Source organism: Rissa tridactyla, chromosome 6 (genome assembly GCF_028500815.1).
Source record: "Rissa tridactyla isolate bRisTri1 chromosome 6, bRisTri1.patW.cur.20221130, whole genome shotgun sequence".
In the NCBI taxonomy this organism is placed as follows: domain Eukaryota; kingdom Metazoa; phylum Chordata; class Aves; order Charadriiformes; family Laridae; genus Rissa; species Rissa tridactyla.
In genome coordinates, this window is record NC_071471.1 from 19,128,883 (window position 1) to 19,146,549 (window position 17,667).

The 17,667-nt window shown below is 37.9% G+C and overlaps 1 protein-coding gene across 1 annotated transcript in view; it reads right to left on the reverse strand.

Annotated features, from left to right (window-relative positions):
• Positions 1-17,466, reverse strand: part of NMNAT3 (nicotinamide nucleotide adenylyltransferase 3) — a 92,357-nt gene extending 74,891 nt beyond the window's left edge. Inside the window, exons 1-2 of the mRNA XM_054206872.1 lie at positions 17,431-17,466; positions 430-495 (exon numbers count right to left, since the gene is read on the reverse strand). The gene's annotated coding sequence lies outside the window, so the exon portion shown is untranslated. The remainder of the gene's footprint in view (positions 1-429; positions 496-17,430) is intronic.
• Between the last annotated feature and the right edge of the window lie 201 nt (positions 17,467-17,667).

Consider the following 17,667-nt stretch of genomic DNA (forward strand, 5'->3'; position numbering starts at 1 on the left):
TGGAGCAAATGAGAGTTTGGAAACAATTGTTGTTTTAAATCACTCTCTTAGTTTTTGCAGTCTGACAACAGTTCCTGTGGCGATAGCAGCAGGTAACAGAGCAGTTAGGTTCCCGGTTGGCAGGTTCACAGCCAGCTACTAAGTGAGAGCTGAAAAATCTCGTTTTGTTAAGAGCACCCCTAGGCTTGTGGATCTGAGAAATGGGAAGTGGTTTTAAACTGTTTATTAGACAAAAAAAATAATATACCTACCTGTAGGACAGTATAGAGGGGAATGTTAAGAAAAAAACACGGTATTTTAATACTCCAAGAAGTCCTCGCACTTCTTGGTGGAGAGAGCAGAGCTGGTCTTCACACACATACTTACAACTTTACATCACCATATGTTCAGCGCTTGTAAAACTAACTGTAAGATTTCAAATCCACTCACCCTTGAGGTTTCAAAGACAAGCATTTAATGCCAGTTTTTCTGGATTCCTGTTGTATCTTGGCGAGTCTGTAGGGAGTGGGAGAAGAAGGAGAAAAAGCTTAAAAAAATAGAGGAGGTTTGTATATAAGACATAGAAAGGAGAATGTGTCACAGTATCTGGCTTAACTTTTCATGAAAAGAGAATAAATACTGGCAATGCTTTCAAGTGTTTGGGAAAGGAATTTGCAATATTTGGCTGTGTTTGTAGCTCCTCTTTCTGCAAAAATGGGTTCCAAGTATATGTTTGCTTTACCTGTGAAGTGAAACCTCTATTGCCTCTTTCTTTTGTTTCTAGTGTAACCATTGTTCATGTTCTTGTCTGCCTTTCAGGACCTGGTCTGCATAAGTAAAACGGTGAGGCACCACGTTGGATTCAGTCTCTACGCAGCTGGAGAAGCCTTGAGCTGACCAGAAGCAGCAGTGGAGGTATTTTATAGGAAGTAGACACAAACCCAAAACTCTGTGCAGGGACGTTAAGGCCACATAATATCTTGTTGATACTATGATTTTAGAAGTGTTATACTTAAATTGTGTGTAAACAGTTGTTGATTTTTAGAAATTGTAATAATGTTTTGAAAAGTGAGGACATCTTAAAAAAAAAAAAACACCACCAGGTTTCTTTTCACTGCTTCTGAATTTTTCAGTGTGATTCAGGAGCTTATGTCCTATGGCAAAGCAGTGCGTGTTAGATTCCAAACTCATTAGGTGCAGTACCTACTTGCCAGATATTTCACTCTCATTGAAATCCCTCTCTAAAATCCACGTCTGTCAGAAAGCTTTAGAAGAGGTAAACTAATTAAAATGTTACAGTGAAATAATTTTGCTCACCAGACTGCCTATGATTTTACAGAGGCAGGAAAGTCCTATCAGTAAGATACTTCAGTGTTTTAAGTTCAACTGTCTGTCATCTCAGCTTTGCTGTGCTCCTGAATACAGAGTTCACAAGTCTTATGTGCCTTGCGAGATACCTAGGGCATTTGTGGGCAAGATATGATCAGTAGTGCTAATTAATAAAAATTTTGGTAGGCATTTCAAATGTGATTTTCTCTCTATTAATGTTAATCAACTAATATCAGCCTTATGCTATCTGTAGTTTCTCCATAATTTTTTGTACTAATTTACTCTATAAAGATCAGCGCTTCTATTTTTCTCTCAGACAGCTCTCAATCTGCTATTCTACATGTGAATCTTTTTTGCTCTCCATTTTCTCTGCCATTTCTTTGATCTTTGCTCTATTTTGCAGTTCAGAAAGTTTTCATTCCCCTAGATAATGTGCGGTGTTATCATTTTTCTCAGGAGATATGCAGAATTCTTTTTATAGGCCCCAGAACAATTCTGCAGCATGGATCTGACAACTGTGGAAATGCCAAACCTCAGGTTTGCGTATCATAGGATTCCCTCAATTTTGCATCCCTAATATTTCATGTTCACAGTACAACAACATCTATGCAAATACTAAGGTTAAGATGCAGAAGTCAAATGTAATTGCCATTCTGAAAATACATCCCACCAAGCCTTAGCTCAGAGGAGTTAGCTCCTCAGGTTGTCTTAAATCCATTGCTGAAAATTGCTAGAAACAAACATAAAGACATTTGGGGAAATAAGTGAGTTTGAACTTTTTAAAAAAAAAAAATTAAGTTAATTCTTAGTAAAATAATAGTGGGCAGGCTGGTCTGCATTTGGAAAAGTCTACAGCCGTTTGGACATCTGTCTGAAATTAGCAAACCTTGAATTCCAGTATATTTCCCCAACTTGATCATGGCAATGAGTGTGTTTATTGGACACTGGCAGAATTTCAGGGTAGAGACTTAGTGGGTTCATCACTGGATTATTCTCAGGACCTGATGCTGCTGCTTCCCTGGAAACTCTGCAAGGGAAAGGAAGAATTTCCTCTGCAGAAAGGAAGAATTTGAAATCTGAACATTTTAGAGCTGTTCCCTTCCTGGCTCTAATAATTGTATTTCTAGAGTTAAGGTAGTTCTCTTAGGTTTCTACAACTTCTGGGACAATAAATTTATCATTAAAGGAAAATGCACGCCAATCTGCTCGTGGCTTTTGTTAAGGTAGCCTTTAGGTCATGTAACTAAGCTTGTTGGTGTTCATACTGTAAACTTTGTCTTGATAGGAAGGGAATAAGTACTTTGGAGGTTCTTTCATAAGTGACGCCAGTCTGTATTTTAAGAGGTGTTGGCTTGCCCCTCACAGTATTCTGAAATAAGACATTTTACTAATTTCTTAAGATCTTTTTTGTATATTTAATACAAATAGAAGCCTGATCTTATTTATGTAATTCTAAGGAATTTGTGGTTTCATAATTGTGGAAATTGTGGTTTCGCAAGTAAGTGACCGTCTATGTTAAGTCGATGAAACAGTCTATGATTTAGAAAAAAGTCTATGGATCTCTGTTGTTGGCTGTTTTGCTTAAATGGTGCTTTGACTTGTGTTTTGCTTTGATAAGTGTTTGGTCAATATATTGATAGACTGATTGTTTGGTAGCACTTAGAAGAAGGATAGTATGAAGGTCGGCCACTTTTTCCTCTCTCATTTTAGGCATCTGGTATTAGAAAAGGAATATTACAAGGTATCTTTCTTTTCAGTGCAGGTGATGTAGCTAAATATTTGTCTGTTTTCATTATTCCTGTTTTGTTTGGTTTGGTTTTGTGTTGTGTTTTTTTTTTTTTAATGATAGGTAGTATTAGTGTGCCATAGTTTCTTTCAACCAATAAAACTTATAATGGAGAGGACAGAAGCATGGAAAAAGGAAAGCAAATTGTAGATAAAAAGCACATTAGATGTAACTTTCTCTCCTAACTGTTCAGGCTCGATGTTAGCTACATCTTGCACAAGGGTTTCAGGTATATGATACTTTGGTTTTAGAAATGGATTTTATGAAGAGTAGGATATTTCTGTAATTGCAGTGCTGTAAGGCAATGACTGTTCCACTTCACAGACTCTTACAATAAACCCCCTTATTTTTGTTGTGAACTCTATGCTATATACAGTTCTTCCTCTTTGCACTGCTTTCTTTATTCTTTTTGCTTTAGTAGTCTTAAACTTGGTGTAAGCCATCAGGAAGTTCTTTTGCTAAAAGTAAAAAAAGAAGAAAAAAGCCCCCCTTTTGAAGCAGGTTTTAAAGTATAACAGTAATGGCTTCTAGAACAAATGTTGTGTGGATGATGAAAGGAACTGATTAATATCTATGAATACTTGAAGTGAGGACTGATAGCCAAGAGCTGACAAAGAGTGATTTAAAAATGAAAATGAAGCTATAATGTATTCAAAGAAGTGAAATGGATATTACTTGGGGGGGAGGGTTGGGGGTTTTTGAGTGTGATGTATTAATTTTGAGTTCCAAATTTTTAAACAAAAAATTGGGAGGCAATTATCACCCAATTGCTCCAGGCTGGATTTCCAACATGATATACAAAAATGGCAATCATACAAGGTTATATACTCTTAGAAAAACAGGACTAATCAAAGATCACTTCTGCAATTGCCTGCAAGCTCTGACTGGCCAGATCCCAAGTCCAGCATTCACTGGGAAGGCAGGGGGGAAGCAGTGGATTGATGTATCATAATAGTGCAGTCAAAAAAGATATGGGGAAACAGAGACTTGGTTCCCAAACCAAAATTGTGAACTGCACTTAATATCACAGCTTACAAAAAGTGGTGTATTATCTGAATGTCACCTATAAAAAAATCTGGAATTTTCTTTATGGACCTGCCCAGTAAGGCTTTGGGGGGAAACAAAGGTCGGGGAAGAAAAGCAATAGCTGGTAATGTTCCTGAGAAGTATGATCTTAACTGGAAAATACTTGTCTGTTCTTTAGAAGCAGAGTTTTGATAAATCTTTTTCAAGTCATGGACAGATTTCCCCCCAGCCACTTTGTTGATTTTCTACCACATTGGCTGGGAGGTTACTCAGGAGTCAGCGCTTCTATGAGCTGCTGATGCAGTTGCATCTTGCCATGTAAGTGGTCCCAGAGACAGTAGCTCCTTGCGTCTGGGTGGCTGCCACGAGATGCTGCTGGTCTTTACCACTTAGGGAACCAGCTGGGCCGAGTCATGGGAAGGTGTTCCTGTTTCCAAGGAAGTCCTTGTGGGAGGACTGTGCTAGACCAAAGGTGCAGAAAAAAAGTACAGAAAAGGAACATCTCTTAGTGGACTACATGTGGATGATATTATTTTCTAGGTTGCTGTTGTCTCTTACCAAATAATTAACTAGAGAATGCTAATGGTATGTGAGCTGGAGTTATTCAGCCCTAGAATTATTGAAAGTCTCTCCCATTCGTATGATTTTATGAGGTTTATCTGAATACAGAGAAGACTGAAGGTCCAGGTAATACAGCTAGAAAAAATAGGGATTTTGGTTATCGTATCAACTGAGGAGACCAAGCTAAATGGATTTGCAGCTATACATGAGAATTGAGAACAAGTGTCCAACTAACAGAGCTGTTGACTGTAGAATGGACTTTTGAGGTACCTGGTTGTGGTATGACAGAGTGAGGTGTGCTGCAGGCTTTGTATCAGAAACCATTTGCATGCTGCATCTGGGTTTTGGAGTCATTTTGGGCAATCCTACAGCAACAGTGTGTTCTTATTTTCATTGACACAGTACAGAGGTGCAGAAAATTGCCTGGGGGCTTAATATCTTCATCACAACAAATTCCTTGGAATAAAATTGTAAGAAAGTAGGCAGCTGGGATTTAGTACTGGAGAGATGTTACTCAAGGGAAGAGCCACTACAGCATTTGTGCTTATAGAGGGTAGAATGTTCTCTTCATTTGCCCTAGCATTGTATTCAGGCATTTGGGCTTTTTTTTCCCTACAGCTGATTATACACAACATAGGAAGAGTTCATTTGCATGGCATAGGCACCATTCTGATTCACATAGAGAGAATAAGCAAAGATGAAGGATAGTCAACAAAACATACTAAAAAAAGCTCATCACAGTGAAACGGATATTAATCTCTGATTTGGGATAAAAGAAACAGGATGGCAATGGCTAGCACAACAGGGGTTGCCCCAGCGCAAAACTTGCTAGTGCTGGTTCCGAGTCCTTTCCGCTACAGAACATGTTTATTAAATATCATCGTATTGTACGTAGTAGGAATTGTGACATTATATTCACATGATTACAAAGAATTTATCATCTAAGCTAAACGATGCCATATATTCTCAAAAATACTAAGAAAGTTGCTGCATTTATACCATGCTTTAGTACAGCACAAGTATGCTGTGTAAAATCAGACTTCACAAAAGATTTTTTTTTTTTTTTTTTTTTACTGGTGCACTTAGTGATTGTAGCACTAAGAAATTACCCTGGCTAGTTACACTGTAAAGAGAAATTCTATTGTTAATATGCTGTTATCATCACAATTCATATTATTCCCCTTCTTTCCCCAGCTTCCTCTTTGTTCCCAGATATAGCAGGGGATGTCAATCGAAAATTCTTCATGAAGCATGCTAAACGATTTTCTGCTACTTGTACTACTGTACCACAGTAATTTTATAATCTGCATGCATATTCATATATAGCTGTGATAAAGTGCACACTTGTGGAACTCGAAGAGCAGGATTTGATTTGTTTCATTGAGGACAGGAGGTTGGGCTGCTTTCACCAGGCCTCCTAAATCAGTTAAACTTTGGAAAATGGACTTGTTTTCTTCTGGCTGGTCCAGAATATCCCATTAACATTTCAGTGACTTACGTGCATCTTCTAATAATCCATCTCCTGGAGCTGCCTTAATTGCTTGTAGGAAAATAAGTTTGTGCCATAAAAAAATGTATTTTGGTGCTGGAAGAAGATGAGCCTGGCAGTTCAGAATGCTGAACAGATGGTGGTGCAGAGTCCTGGACTGCAAATTCAGCTGTGCTTTGGGGTGCCTGCAGATTAGGCCACCCCTTTGGAATGCTGCAGAGCCAACAAGGATCCATTCAGGACCCTTTTATAATAGCTGGTGTTGCATCCTATGTTGAACCACAAAAATAGCAGTTGTTATTTTAATTTTCACATAATAATAGTGCCACATAAACTGCTGGATCTGCTTTCTAGCTGTGACTATGGGTAATCAGATGCTACTTAGCAGCTGCGCTTCTGTGGGAAGTTACTGTAAATATCTCAATTAAGTATTTTCATTCTTTTGATAAGTAGTATTTGTTGAATAATGCTAAAATATATTAAAGCTTCATGTTGTTAAACTGGAAGCAAACTTCTATATTTAATTATGTACAAAAGTATTCTGTTAATGTAACGATCTAGTTTATGCTAAATAAAATAGTTTCTTTAGACTTTATGTAATTACTGTAAGTGCTCATACTTGGAGATCTTAAAATCCATTAGCGTATAATAAAAATTAAAATCTATAGCTACGCTGTCTGCACACACAACTGAGGCTTAGATATTATTCTCCCACTAGTGATCACTTCAAATTGCATCTTCCCCAACAACTGGGCAAGGGCAGAGAGGAAGTTGTTTGTGGACATGATAGTACATTCTAAACATTAATACAATTAGGTTATTGCATGCAAACCATAAGCAAGGTTGGAAGAAGTATGAATCAAAAATCTTTCATGAGAGTACTATCCTTACACCCTGCTCATAAAATTAAAAGAGCATCCAGATCGATTGCTTCTATGGATCAGAACTGTTCTATTCAAAAGAAAAGGGCTATTTCTTAGCTTAAAATTAGCACCATATCCTCTGTACTCACAAATTCTGAGAAGTGAGTCAAAATCACTAATATAATATACTTTTGATAGCAGTCTCATTTTGAAGACAGGGACTTTAGTCTTGCCTTAACTCTTAAGTCACACCCAAGGAGCAACTCCCTAATAAAAACATGATACCTCTAGCTAAGGAGTGGTTTTTTGATATATATGCCCATATAGAATGTGTAACACTAATTTTAAAAACTAATAGGTCAGAAACTCAAAGCTGGTAAGCAAGTATAACACCATCCTCTCTTTCTACAGTTGTGTATAATACTTTTTATTTAAGGATACTAACTTTCAGGGACAGGTATTTCCTGGCATTTGCTGACTGGCTGGAGGAGTTGATGCTCTTGGCGTTGCCTGAGGTACTTAACCTAGCTGGTCATTAAATGATAGGGATTGTCTGATGTGGAAGTAGTTATTGCCATTACAAAGAGAAATAAAAATATGATTCTCATTGAAAATAAGAACATTGAATATTATATCACCATAGGTGTGGATTTTTGTTCATAGTTTGGGATTTTTGCTAGTAATTAAAAAGCATAAGCACTTTGAATTGTCTTTTCTGTAGTCTATTAAATTTATAATTCTATTTAGGTTAGGTTTTATACCCTCGGGTGTAACAGTAGTACACAGAAGAGCAGCTACGTAAGGTGGCCTCTCCTCACTCAACTAACCTACTTGCTATAAACACACAACCACTGTAGTCTCATTTTTCTCAGTTTAGGCACATTTTTGTTTTGTTTAGTTTACTCCATTCAGCACTAACCAGCCAGAGCTACTAAGGGAAACTTAGCTGCATAGAAGCTGAGTTGCCAGTGGTGCTGACACTAACAGAATTGTCAAAATTCCAGGAGTGGAACCTCATCTTGAGCATATGAGCAGGAGAAGCACAAGTTCTGAATCACTGATGGTAATGGATTTGTAGCTGGGGAAAATATTCAAGCCATTAAGCAAGCCTGGAACTAGTATGATCAGGTGGAGATTTACTCTAAGTTTTTTTTAACTCTAGCGTGCATGAAAAGAAAGCTCTCGGCTCTGATAACTACTGTGTGTTAGAACAATAAAAGGTGGGTCTGATTTTTGTATTCTGAATTTTATCTGAACCAAAGCCTAGTGGAGGGAGCCTTTAAATTTGCTTCCCTTGACTTCGTGGAAAATATTGCCAAAAAAACCCCCATACAACTGCAGTGAAAACAGTAGCTTTGTATTACTGTTTTGTGGCTGAGTCATTTTGTAATATGTTGTGGGTGCTGTAGTGCCTGGTTCTCTTCACACAGGCAGTAGTAGAAGCCTTGAAAACGAGTATCAAAACAAAAGAGAAGGGATAGAAAGGGAGAGGTGCAGAGAAATGATTTGATTTGCCGTAGGTTCTGCAGCAGTACTGAAACACAACTGAGAGTTCTGCTCAAGTCCTCTCATTCTCAGTTTAATGAGCTATTCATTAATCATATTAATGTGTTTTGGTTTTTTTTCTCCACTGAAGGCACATTCCTTACAGTTTTGAGAACTTGCATCTTTGCTAGGAAAAAGATGGATATTTTTATGAATTAGTTTATTCATTAAAACAGAGAGAAAGAAAGGTTAAAAGAGAACTATGATAAACTGGACAATGACATAAATAGAACGAGACCTTAAAAAAATACAGATGTGCATCCTGCAGATCTGTGTGCATACAGAGTGCAGTCTTGAGGTAAAGCATCATATAGATATGCAGTTTTTCATCTCAAGGCTTTTTCTGTTAAGAACAATAGCGTGTATTCATCACTTGAAGTTCATCCACATAGATTTCTTTTGGCTGAACATATAACCTGATGGCTAGGGTTGCATCTGCCTATCATCTAGATTACACTGCAGATTTAGATATGTAATCAGGTTTAGAGCTTTACTCAGTTACTTGAGAACACGGTTAAAAAGAAATGTCATTAGTTGTGTGCAATCTGCATATGTACTGAGGTTTTTATCTTCAAATTTGACAGCTGATGAAACTCACAGTGACCTCTTGAAAAAGCGTATGTTTCAGGGTGATATTATCACAAGAAAAAGATGCTACCAAATGTAACATTATGCTGTTCATTTGAAATTCACAGAAAACCTCAGCTCGCGCATAAATTATAGATTGAGCCAGGTCTATGATCATCTGTTTTAATATATATCTGTTTCTCAGAGTTACATCCCAATGAGTACAAGAATGCTAAGTAATACAAATCTTGAAAATGCTACAGAGATGCAAAGATCTTTGGCAATGTGCAGATTTGTGCACTACTCACAGATTAAATTACATGATTAGAGCTCCATGCTTCCAGTTTTAAAATAGGTACCTTTAAGCTGAATGTGACTGAGGAGAATTAGTTTCATAATTTTCACTCTCCTTGTTGCAGTGCCCAAAAATCATCATTATTCCAGTTTAAGTCTCTCAAATAGAACATTTTTACCATATTTAGTGTGCATCTGCGTAGTGGGAAAGATTCAGCCTTCTACAGAGGTTGTGGTATTCTTGGTATTTTGCAGAACATTTTATGAAAAAAATCCATTTGACAAAGTTAACTGATAAGAGCAAGACATTAATACAAAAGACAAAGAACCATTTTTCTTGCCTTAATTCACTGTCAGAGACTTATTTGAATGTTACCACTAAACAGGTGGGGGATGTAATTTGACAAGCTACACGATCTAAATACATCAATCCTCTAACTGTATTGGGGCATGTTAAAAAGCAAACCCCAAAGCATCCCTATGTGTGTAAAGAAAAATCTGCGGACTTCCTAGCACTCAACACCTTTGGGGAAGCAGGGAGGAGAAATACTGTGCACCACTATGCCAGGCTAAACATCCCAGCCCAAACACCCCCATCTTGGACCACAAGACAATATTTTAAAAAGTGACAGTCAGTGGTCATGAGGGAAAAGCAGTTTTTACTATGGGTTAGAGAAAAGTGCTAAATGATTCCAAGAGCTCAGCAAAAGACGACAGCAGATGAAAAGGCTCCACGTTTAAGTGGCTTATGATTTTCATGGGACCTGACTTAGAGTATCTGAGTGCTTGATGCTGACAGTTCTTCATATTCTGTCATAATTAGTCTATCGTTTGCTCATTTTGCTCTTATTCGCAGCTACTTATTATGTTACTGGCCATAGCTTAATTTGCATTCAGTGCTTCATATTCTGTTTCAGCACCATTTTCTCCTGCAGGAAAGTTTCCTTTCTGGTTCTTCATTGGCCTTGTGCACTGAGGAGGACCTAAACCTGCAGGTGATACCTTTATTGTAAGCAGAAAGTGGGTCACTGGCTTCTCATAAAACTGGGGATGATTCTTCCTTAGATTTTATCTTCACCTGCTGCTCCTGCATTTTTAAAAGCATTAGACACATCCTAGCTCCCTGGGAGACACTTCCATACTATTTCCCTCAAGCAGGCCTCAATTGCATTTTCATCCTCCAGCTGGGAGAGCACAATGAGACTTTCCCCAGAAGTCTGTCAATGCAGATCATTTAATTAGGCCAGATGGGATCACTCTAGCAGAAGTGCAAAGCTCGTTTTCCCCTTGGAATTGCTAATGCTGCCTTCCCAGTGTTCTGTCTTGGTGGTTGGAGAGAAGAAGTTAAGATATAATGCATCCTTTTCACTCTGGTGCATGCACTGTGGCTTCTTATTATAGGTCTGAAATATTCAACCTTAACTTCCTGCCCTCTTGCACTTCCGTGTTTTCCCGTGTTTGTACATGGCATAAGAGCAGTGCCATTGTTCAGCTGTACTTGAACTCAAAATGTTTTCCCAAGCAAAAGGAGCTGCTACTGTAGCTGAGTACATCTCGATAGCTGAAGACTAAACATGACAAAGGTTTTTCTGTATATCCTAAACAAGAATTACAAATGAAATGTATTCAGAGTTAAGGCTATATTCTAAATATAGCCAAACAATTCAGAAAAAAATCTGTAGCTAAAGCACGCACACAACTTTGCACTGTTATGATGTTGTGCAAGAACTATGATTATGATGGAGTTTTAATATTTGTAGTGCTAGATGGCCTGAAACTGGCTCTTAAAGATAGAGGTTTTATCCATCCATTTATTTTTTCCTGTTTGTGTTACTGTTAAATGGCATAGTTAATATTGTCTGGCTGTGCATTTCTTACCTTACAGCTTAACTGAGACCGAAGAAATCTTGAGAGATCTTAAGTTTAACTCAAGTACAGCCTTTAATAAACTTAAACTAAAGCTGACAGAAAAATTCTTCTCCATTCAAAGATAACTTGATGTTCGGAAAATAAATCCATATTTGGTTATATAAGATAAAAATTTGATTTAAGCAAAAGTATATCCAAACTAAAGCCATGGAATCATGATTGCTTATCTGCTGCAGGTACACTGGAGAAAGGGCAAATATATAATCTTCCTGCTTTTAGGGACCCCACTCATAGGCTTACATCTAGTCTTAGAAGTAGCATGTTAGTGAGAATACGGTTCGTTGCGCCTTTTGTTTGGTATTTAATATTCTTGGTGAACTTTCTTGGATAACAGCAGTTGTGGTGATGGGCTATTTGTAGCTATTGATCCTCTACAGACCTCGATTGAGGTAATCAGCAAATTAACATGAGCAACTAAATTGCCATTATTATTGACCTGAGCTGGATTCACAGCAGTGACCCAGTGCTAACAGACCCCATTATGCTGTCCCTAGAGCCTCCTGTTCTGCAGTGTAAGCTCAAGTATAACACAGAACAATCAGCCAATAGAATTTCCATGCTAAAAATCCTGTAATCCACAGAATTACGGTTCCCTTATCCTGATTCTAGCCTTTTTTTCTTTTCTTCTTTTCAGACTTAGTGACTATTAATGAAAAGCAAAGCTCATTGTCTGCCAAAGCAGCTAAGCAGAAGTATGGTTCAGTGACCAGTACAACCCATCACTCAAGGGAAAGGACTTAATTTTTCTACACTGTCACTTTCAGTGTAACCATGGATGTATGTAATTTAGGGACAGCAAAACCAGTTCAGGTTTGCAATACACTGCTACCCGTAGCCCTGACATAAGCATCGAGGCTCTGTTGCAGTACCTGGTAAGCTGGATGCCCAAAATGCCAAGAAACCCATAGGGAGGCAGCACTCTTATGGTTAGTTGTTTAGTAACTCAGCTCCATTAAAGCCTGACCTCTGAGCCTGCTTGAAGGCCATGGACCTTTGGTAATGAAGATGGACTCAGAAAGCTGAGGCATCTCCATAGCTAGACAGCAAATGAGCAGAAGTGTTGAGAGCATACATTTGGACTTGAGTAGCTAAAAGTTTACACGAGTAGGCTACTAATATTTGTTTTTCTAAAGAAAAAAGAAAGGCCACAAAAAGAAAGAATGATAGGGTAAGACTGAAGTATGCAGGAGTACCTCAGATATCTGTATGGTGCTAATAATGTAGGAGAACAGTAAGAAGAGGGTTATTTCCTAAGGAGAAGCGGGGCGCCAAGGATAGCCACAGCACTGGCCAGGCTACAAGCTCCCCTGCAGGGCATGGTCCCACAGTACTGGAGCCAGGCAAGGAGAGCACAGTGCTGGTGGCAGCAGCTGTTCCCATCAGTGGTGTCAAGCAAAAGCAAGGGAACAAATTAGGTCTGATGTCAAATTCAAACACCATAAGAACAGGAAAAGAAACAAGAACCCACAACATGGCTTAAGCTAAGACCAAAGGCCCAGGTTGGAGCGTATGTGGGACTTCTGGGTGCACAGCCAGAGGGCACATGGATGGAGATCTGAGGTGAGGCTGCTCAGGGCAATTAAAGGCGGTTAAAGACCTTTACAATGTTGGTAGGTAAGAGCAATCTACCCACACTTTTTGGGCGTGGCACCTGGAGAACAGATGAGTTAGCCTAGAGCATCTAAATGGCATCACATGTCTGCATTTAGGCCACTGAAACCCACCTGCAGTGATGAATTGCAGTATGAGCATTACAGCACTTCCTTACTCTGTATTAGTATTCTGAAAATAAATAAATTAGACTGAGGAACTCAGCAATTACGGTATGGGAAGCTGCAGGAGCATCTAAATTTGGAGTTGGATAAGATGGGGTTCCCAGAAAGAAAACGCAGTTAAGAAAATTTGTCTGGGCTTGATTGGAATGAACTCTTAATTTCTTTCTAATTTTCACAAACCAAAAATAAAATAGATTATTTTTATATTAATCTGCTGGGTTTTTTTTTTTTAAACTCCAGTTAGGGAAAAATTTATATTAATACTTTTTGATGAAGAATTTCCAATTGACTGTGCTGTTGAATACGGGACACTTAAGAAACTGAGTCAAGCAATGTATCAGATCCTTTTCTTCAAAGAGTTATTGTTTTGACAAAAAATGCAATAAACAGAGGCATGGTTGACCAGATGAGCTTTAATAGAGGTTTTAGTGCAGATTCCCTGCTCTGGCAGGGGGGTTGGACTAGATGATCTCCAGAGGTCCCTTCCAACCCTATGATTCTATGATTAGATAACAAGTTCTTAAAATATGGATGCAGTAACTGTTCTTTCTTCCCCTTTCTGTGAATTTAAAAATGCCTTCCTGGTGTCTTAGTAAACTAGCTGTGGTGGGTTTTCCTGTTTATTGGGTTTGCTGTTTGGGCTAAGGCATCAAACCGAGTTCTGAGTTTGCTTAGAGCTAAAAGGCTTAATGTACTCAGCTCCTTATACCTTGCATGAACACACTGTGTGCAAAGACTAGCACTTGAGATTTATCTGCGTCGTCATTAAAGTAGAGAGAATGCATTAAGAAAAGCTGATAGACTGAGTATTGAGATTCTTGGTGCATTTTGTGAAGAACATAAAATCTGCTCTGTCTTTGCTTTTCATCAGCACCGACTGGGAGTATAGCATCTTTCTCTACTTACAAAATCTTGGGGAGAAAAAAAGCTATAATTCCTGATGATTTGTAACTACCTAGATAATTTGTACTGCTATTAGTAATTCTCTGAATTGAATTTAGAGATAGTAATTGGTATTTAATTCATGTGTTTGAGGTGTGATTGGTCAGAAGTCATAAAGTAGGAGTGAGAGGAATAACTAGAGGTGGCTCTGATTAAGTGTGGGCTTAAAACCTGTCCTGGAGAGTGGAGAAAGAATGATTCTCACAGACTTTTAAGGTATCTTCTGAACCTTTTCCATTATTGATTGCTAAGGCCTACTGTGGGCACCTTTCCTCCAGAGCAAGTAAGGCTATGTGAATGTGTAGGTTGAAAGGAAATCGGGGCTTTCTCGCCAGGTATGTAAAGCTGCAAGATGTGCAGCCTGCCTTGCACAGCCCCCAATACCTCCTTCTCCACTGGGATGCAAACTAGGGTTTGGTCAGAGAATGGGGAAGACTCCATGCATTTTATTTTTTTCTAATTAGCAAAGAGGTATTTCCTATAGTAGTTCAGAATTAGAATTCTGATATAATTCAATTGTACTAATTAAGTCTAACCATAATATTAGGGATGAAGCAGTGTATTTCCATCATTCAATTTCAAAGTGAAGTGATGACAGAATGAGAAATATAATGATGACAGAATGAGGAATATGCATAATTTATTATCAGGATCTGTGTTGTCTCAGTTCCTGATTGGTTTCTTTTTTCTAAGGGAATAGTTAATGTGTGATATTCTGATTTTTAATGGTGGCTAATACAGAGCTAAGGTCTGGTGTAAAGTTGTTATTTAAATGGATTTAATTTATTATGAATATATAAAATAACTAAAGTACATGATGTGCACTGTACCATTAGAATTTGTGCCTCTTTTTAATCTGATTAGTTATTTTATATGAGTAGAATTAGATGATTGCAGTGGAAATGCCAAGAGATAGATTTGATGTCTTTATTTAAGAGAGAATCTGTTAATCCAGTTTCTCAGAACATGTGCTAGTTCTGTTGGTTGTAAATCCTTTTCAAGATGACTTGAATTTCCCTCTGCTTACTTTGAACACTTTTTCCTACTGGAATCTGAGAATTACGTAATCATGTTTTTTTTTAAAAAATTAACTAAATTTTTTACCAAAAATAGTAACACAATAAATTATTGGAAAATATACAGATATGCCTATTTTGATTCTGAGGACTAATATGGCTTTGGACTCCTTTAATGAAATTCAGTTTCAGTAAGTTTCACTGAAACTTGTTTTAAAAGACCATCAAATATCCCATGTAAAAAATTAATAGGTCCTATTTTTGTTTCCAAAACACCAACCCTATCCCCTACCCCAAAAAGCGTGCAGAGACAAAGTACCATAGATGTATATCTTGTAGTATTTCCTGCTGAACTGAACTTTTGTGAAGTTAAGGAGGTCACTTGGAACTACTGTGAGATAACTCCATGGATAGAAAAGTGCAGATAGACTCTTACAAATGTTGTAGCTGGCCACAAAGACAGAAGCACAACTACTGTCCCTTCTCTCATGTTGTAGCCTGTAAAGTATATATCCTAGTCTTACGCACATTGAATGTATCTGATTTGTAGCACTGTTTCATTAATATGAAGTACCTCATGAATCTGTATCCTATTGTGTCACAGTGCAATGACACCAGTATGCAGTCTTATTTGATATGTCTGCATATCTCCAACTATTGGTAACAAAAGTTATACATATGGATCAAATGCTTTTTAGAGCAGGTGGTTCATCGCTTTCCCTCTGTCTGTTCGTCTTGGACCCCACATACTTTTATCCTGCTGATTCTCTAGATTAGAACAAAACCCAGCCTTGGAAGTTGGGATATTATTTATATCTTTATTTGTTATAAATATGCTTCCTTATATTCATTTTAAGAACGCACCAAAACCACATGCTCTCTTCTCTTCTGTTTGAATGACACTGTCCAGTTAATGAGTTTAACTTTATGTTGTCTGAGAGCTCTATATAAAAATGCCCACTTGGAAAATGCCCTTGAATTCAGCAGACAGCACATGATGTATGAAATAGAGTAAAAACAAACAAACTTTTCTGAGCACAATGGAGAGTGTTTATGATTCAAACTTCCTTCTGCAGGAGTGCACAATTGGTGGATTTAGACTGTTATGAGTGATTTGTATTGCAGTGAAATCTGGAGATTTCAGGAGATACTGTATTCAGAGCCAGCTCTTTCACTTGATACATTAGGAAGGTGAACAAAGGGGTAAAGTTCCTCCAGTTCATGCAATAAATGAATAGCCAAGATGGTATTTTGGATGCGTGGCTTGTTTAGGGAGTGTCTGTATTGACTGTGGAAAATACAAATGAAAATGTAAGGACTGACATCTGTTCCGCTCCAGTGGAAGCTCTCCAGGAATTTGGAGGAAAACACCTAATGTGGAAGAAATAGGGGCAAGAGAGACAAGGAAGAGGAACTTGAAAATGATAACCTTAGAACAATATTTACTAATAAATGAAAATGCTTAAGTAGGGAAATCAGCAAAGGTCTTAGATATTTTGGCCATAGCTTGACAAATGCTACATTTGACAAATACTGCCATTTGTAAAATGAAAATCCAGGTTCAGTTTTAGACCCCAGATCCTCTCAAACTGGATATTTGTATTCCAGTTTCCAGTTCAAGCCTATTTCTAACACATTTTGCTAGTAAAACACAGAGATGCTAACAGTTGAAGTGATTACACATTAAGTCACGTTTTGTTTAATTTCTACCTAAAATAATATTTTCCTTTTTCCTTCCCCCTCCCCCTTTCCCCCCTTTAATCAGAGAATCTTAATACTAAAACACTCCAGTCTGCTGAAACATTTGATTAATTTTGTGTGGTTGCAGTTTTGTAATGAAACCCTGAAAGCAGCCAAGAAGCTTTACACAGCTCCACGGAACATAGCTGTGAATTATTACTGGGGTAACATTCCAAGGAATTAAGTACAGCATTCAGCCTCAGTGGAAGGTTTCTGTCTGATTGGTTTTCTCGTCACAACTTCTTACTCCTTATACTACAGAGGCTGGAATTCCTGTGAGGGTGCTGGGCTCAGTCTGAGAGAAGGGCAAATATTTATGGTGTGGAGACGGTTTTTTTATTCAGCTATAAAGATAGGTGACCATGGCACAGGGCTTTGAGAGAAGATTTAAGTGAAGAAGAAAATACCAATGAATCTGACTAAACATGGAAGGGAGTAAATGTTGGAATTTGCAGACAAATACACAGCTTTTGAAAACATCATAGTAAATTATGGGAAGGTTTGGCTCGAAAAAACCCAATATACCATCTAGTCCATACATTTCCACAAGGTAAGATAACTTCTGCCAAGCTTTTCCTGATAAACGTACCTGTAATATGTTCTTCAAAATCCTTCAGTGCTAAAGCAATGTGTCACAGTTCTCCGCTGTCCTCGCTGTACAAGTTTTTGTAGTGTCTAGCCTGAATCTCTCTTGCTGAATGCAAAGCATTATTCATTCTTTTGCCCTTAGAGAATAAACAGTTTATTAACTCTTTCTCTTCCCCTTTGCATCTTGTACATAGAGGTTTAGAGTCAGAATCACAGAAGAGTGCTCTTTCAGAGAATA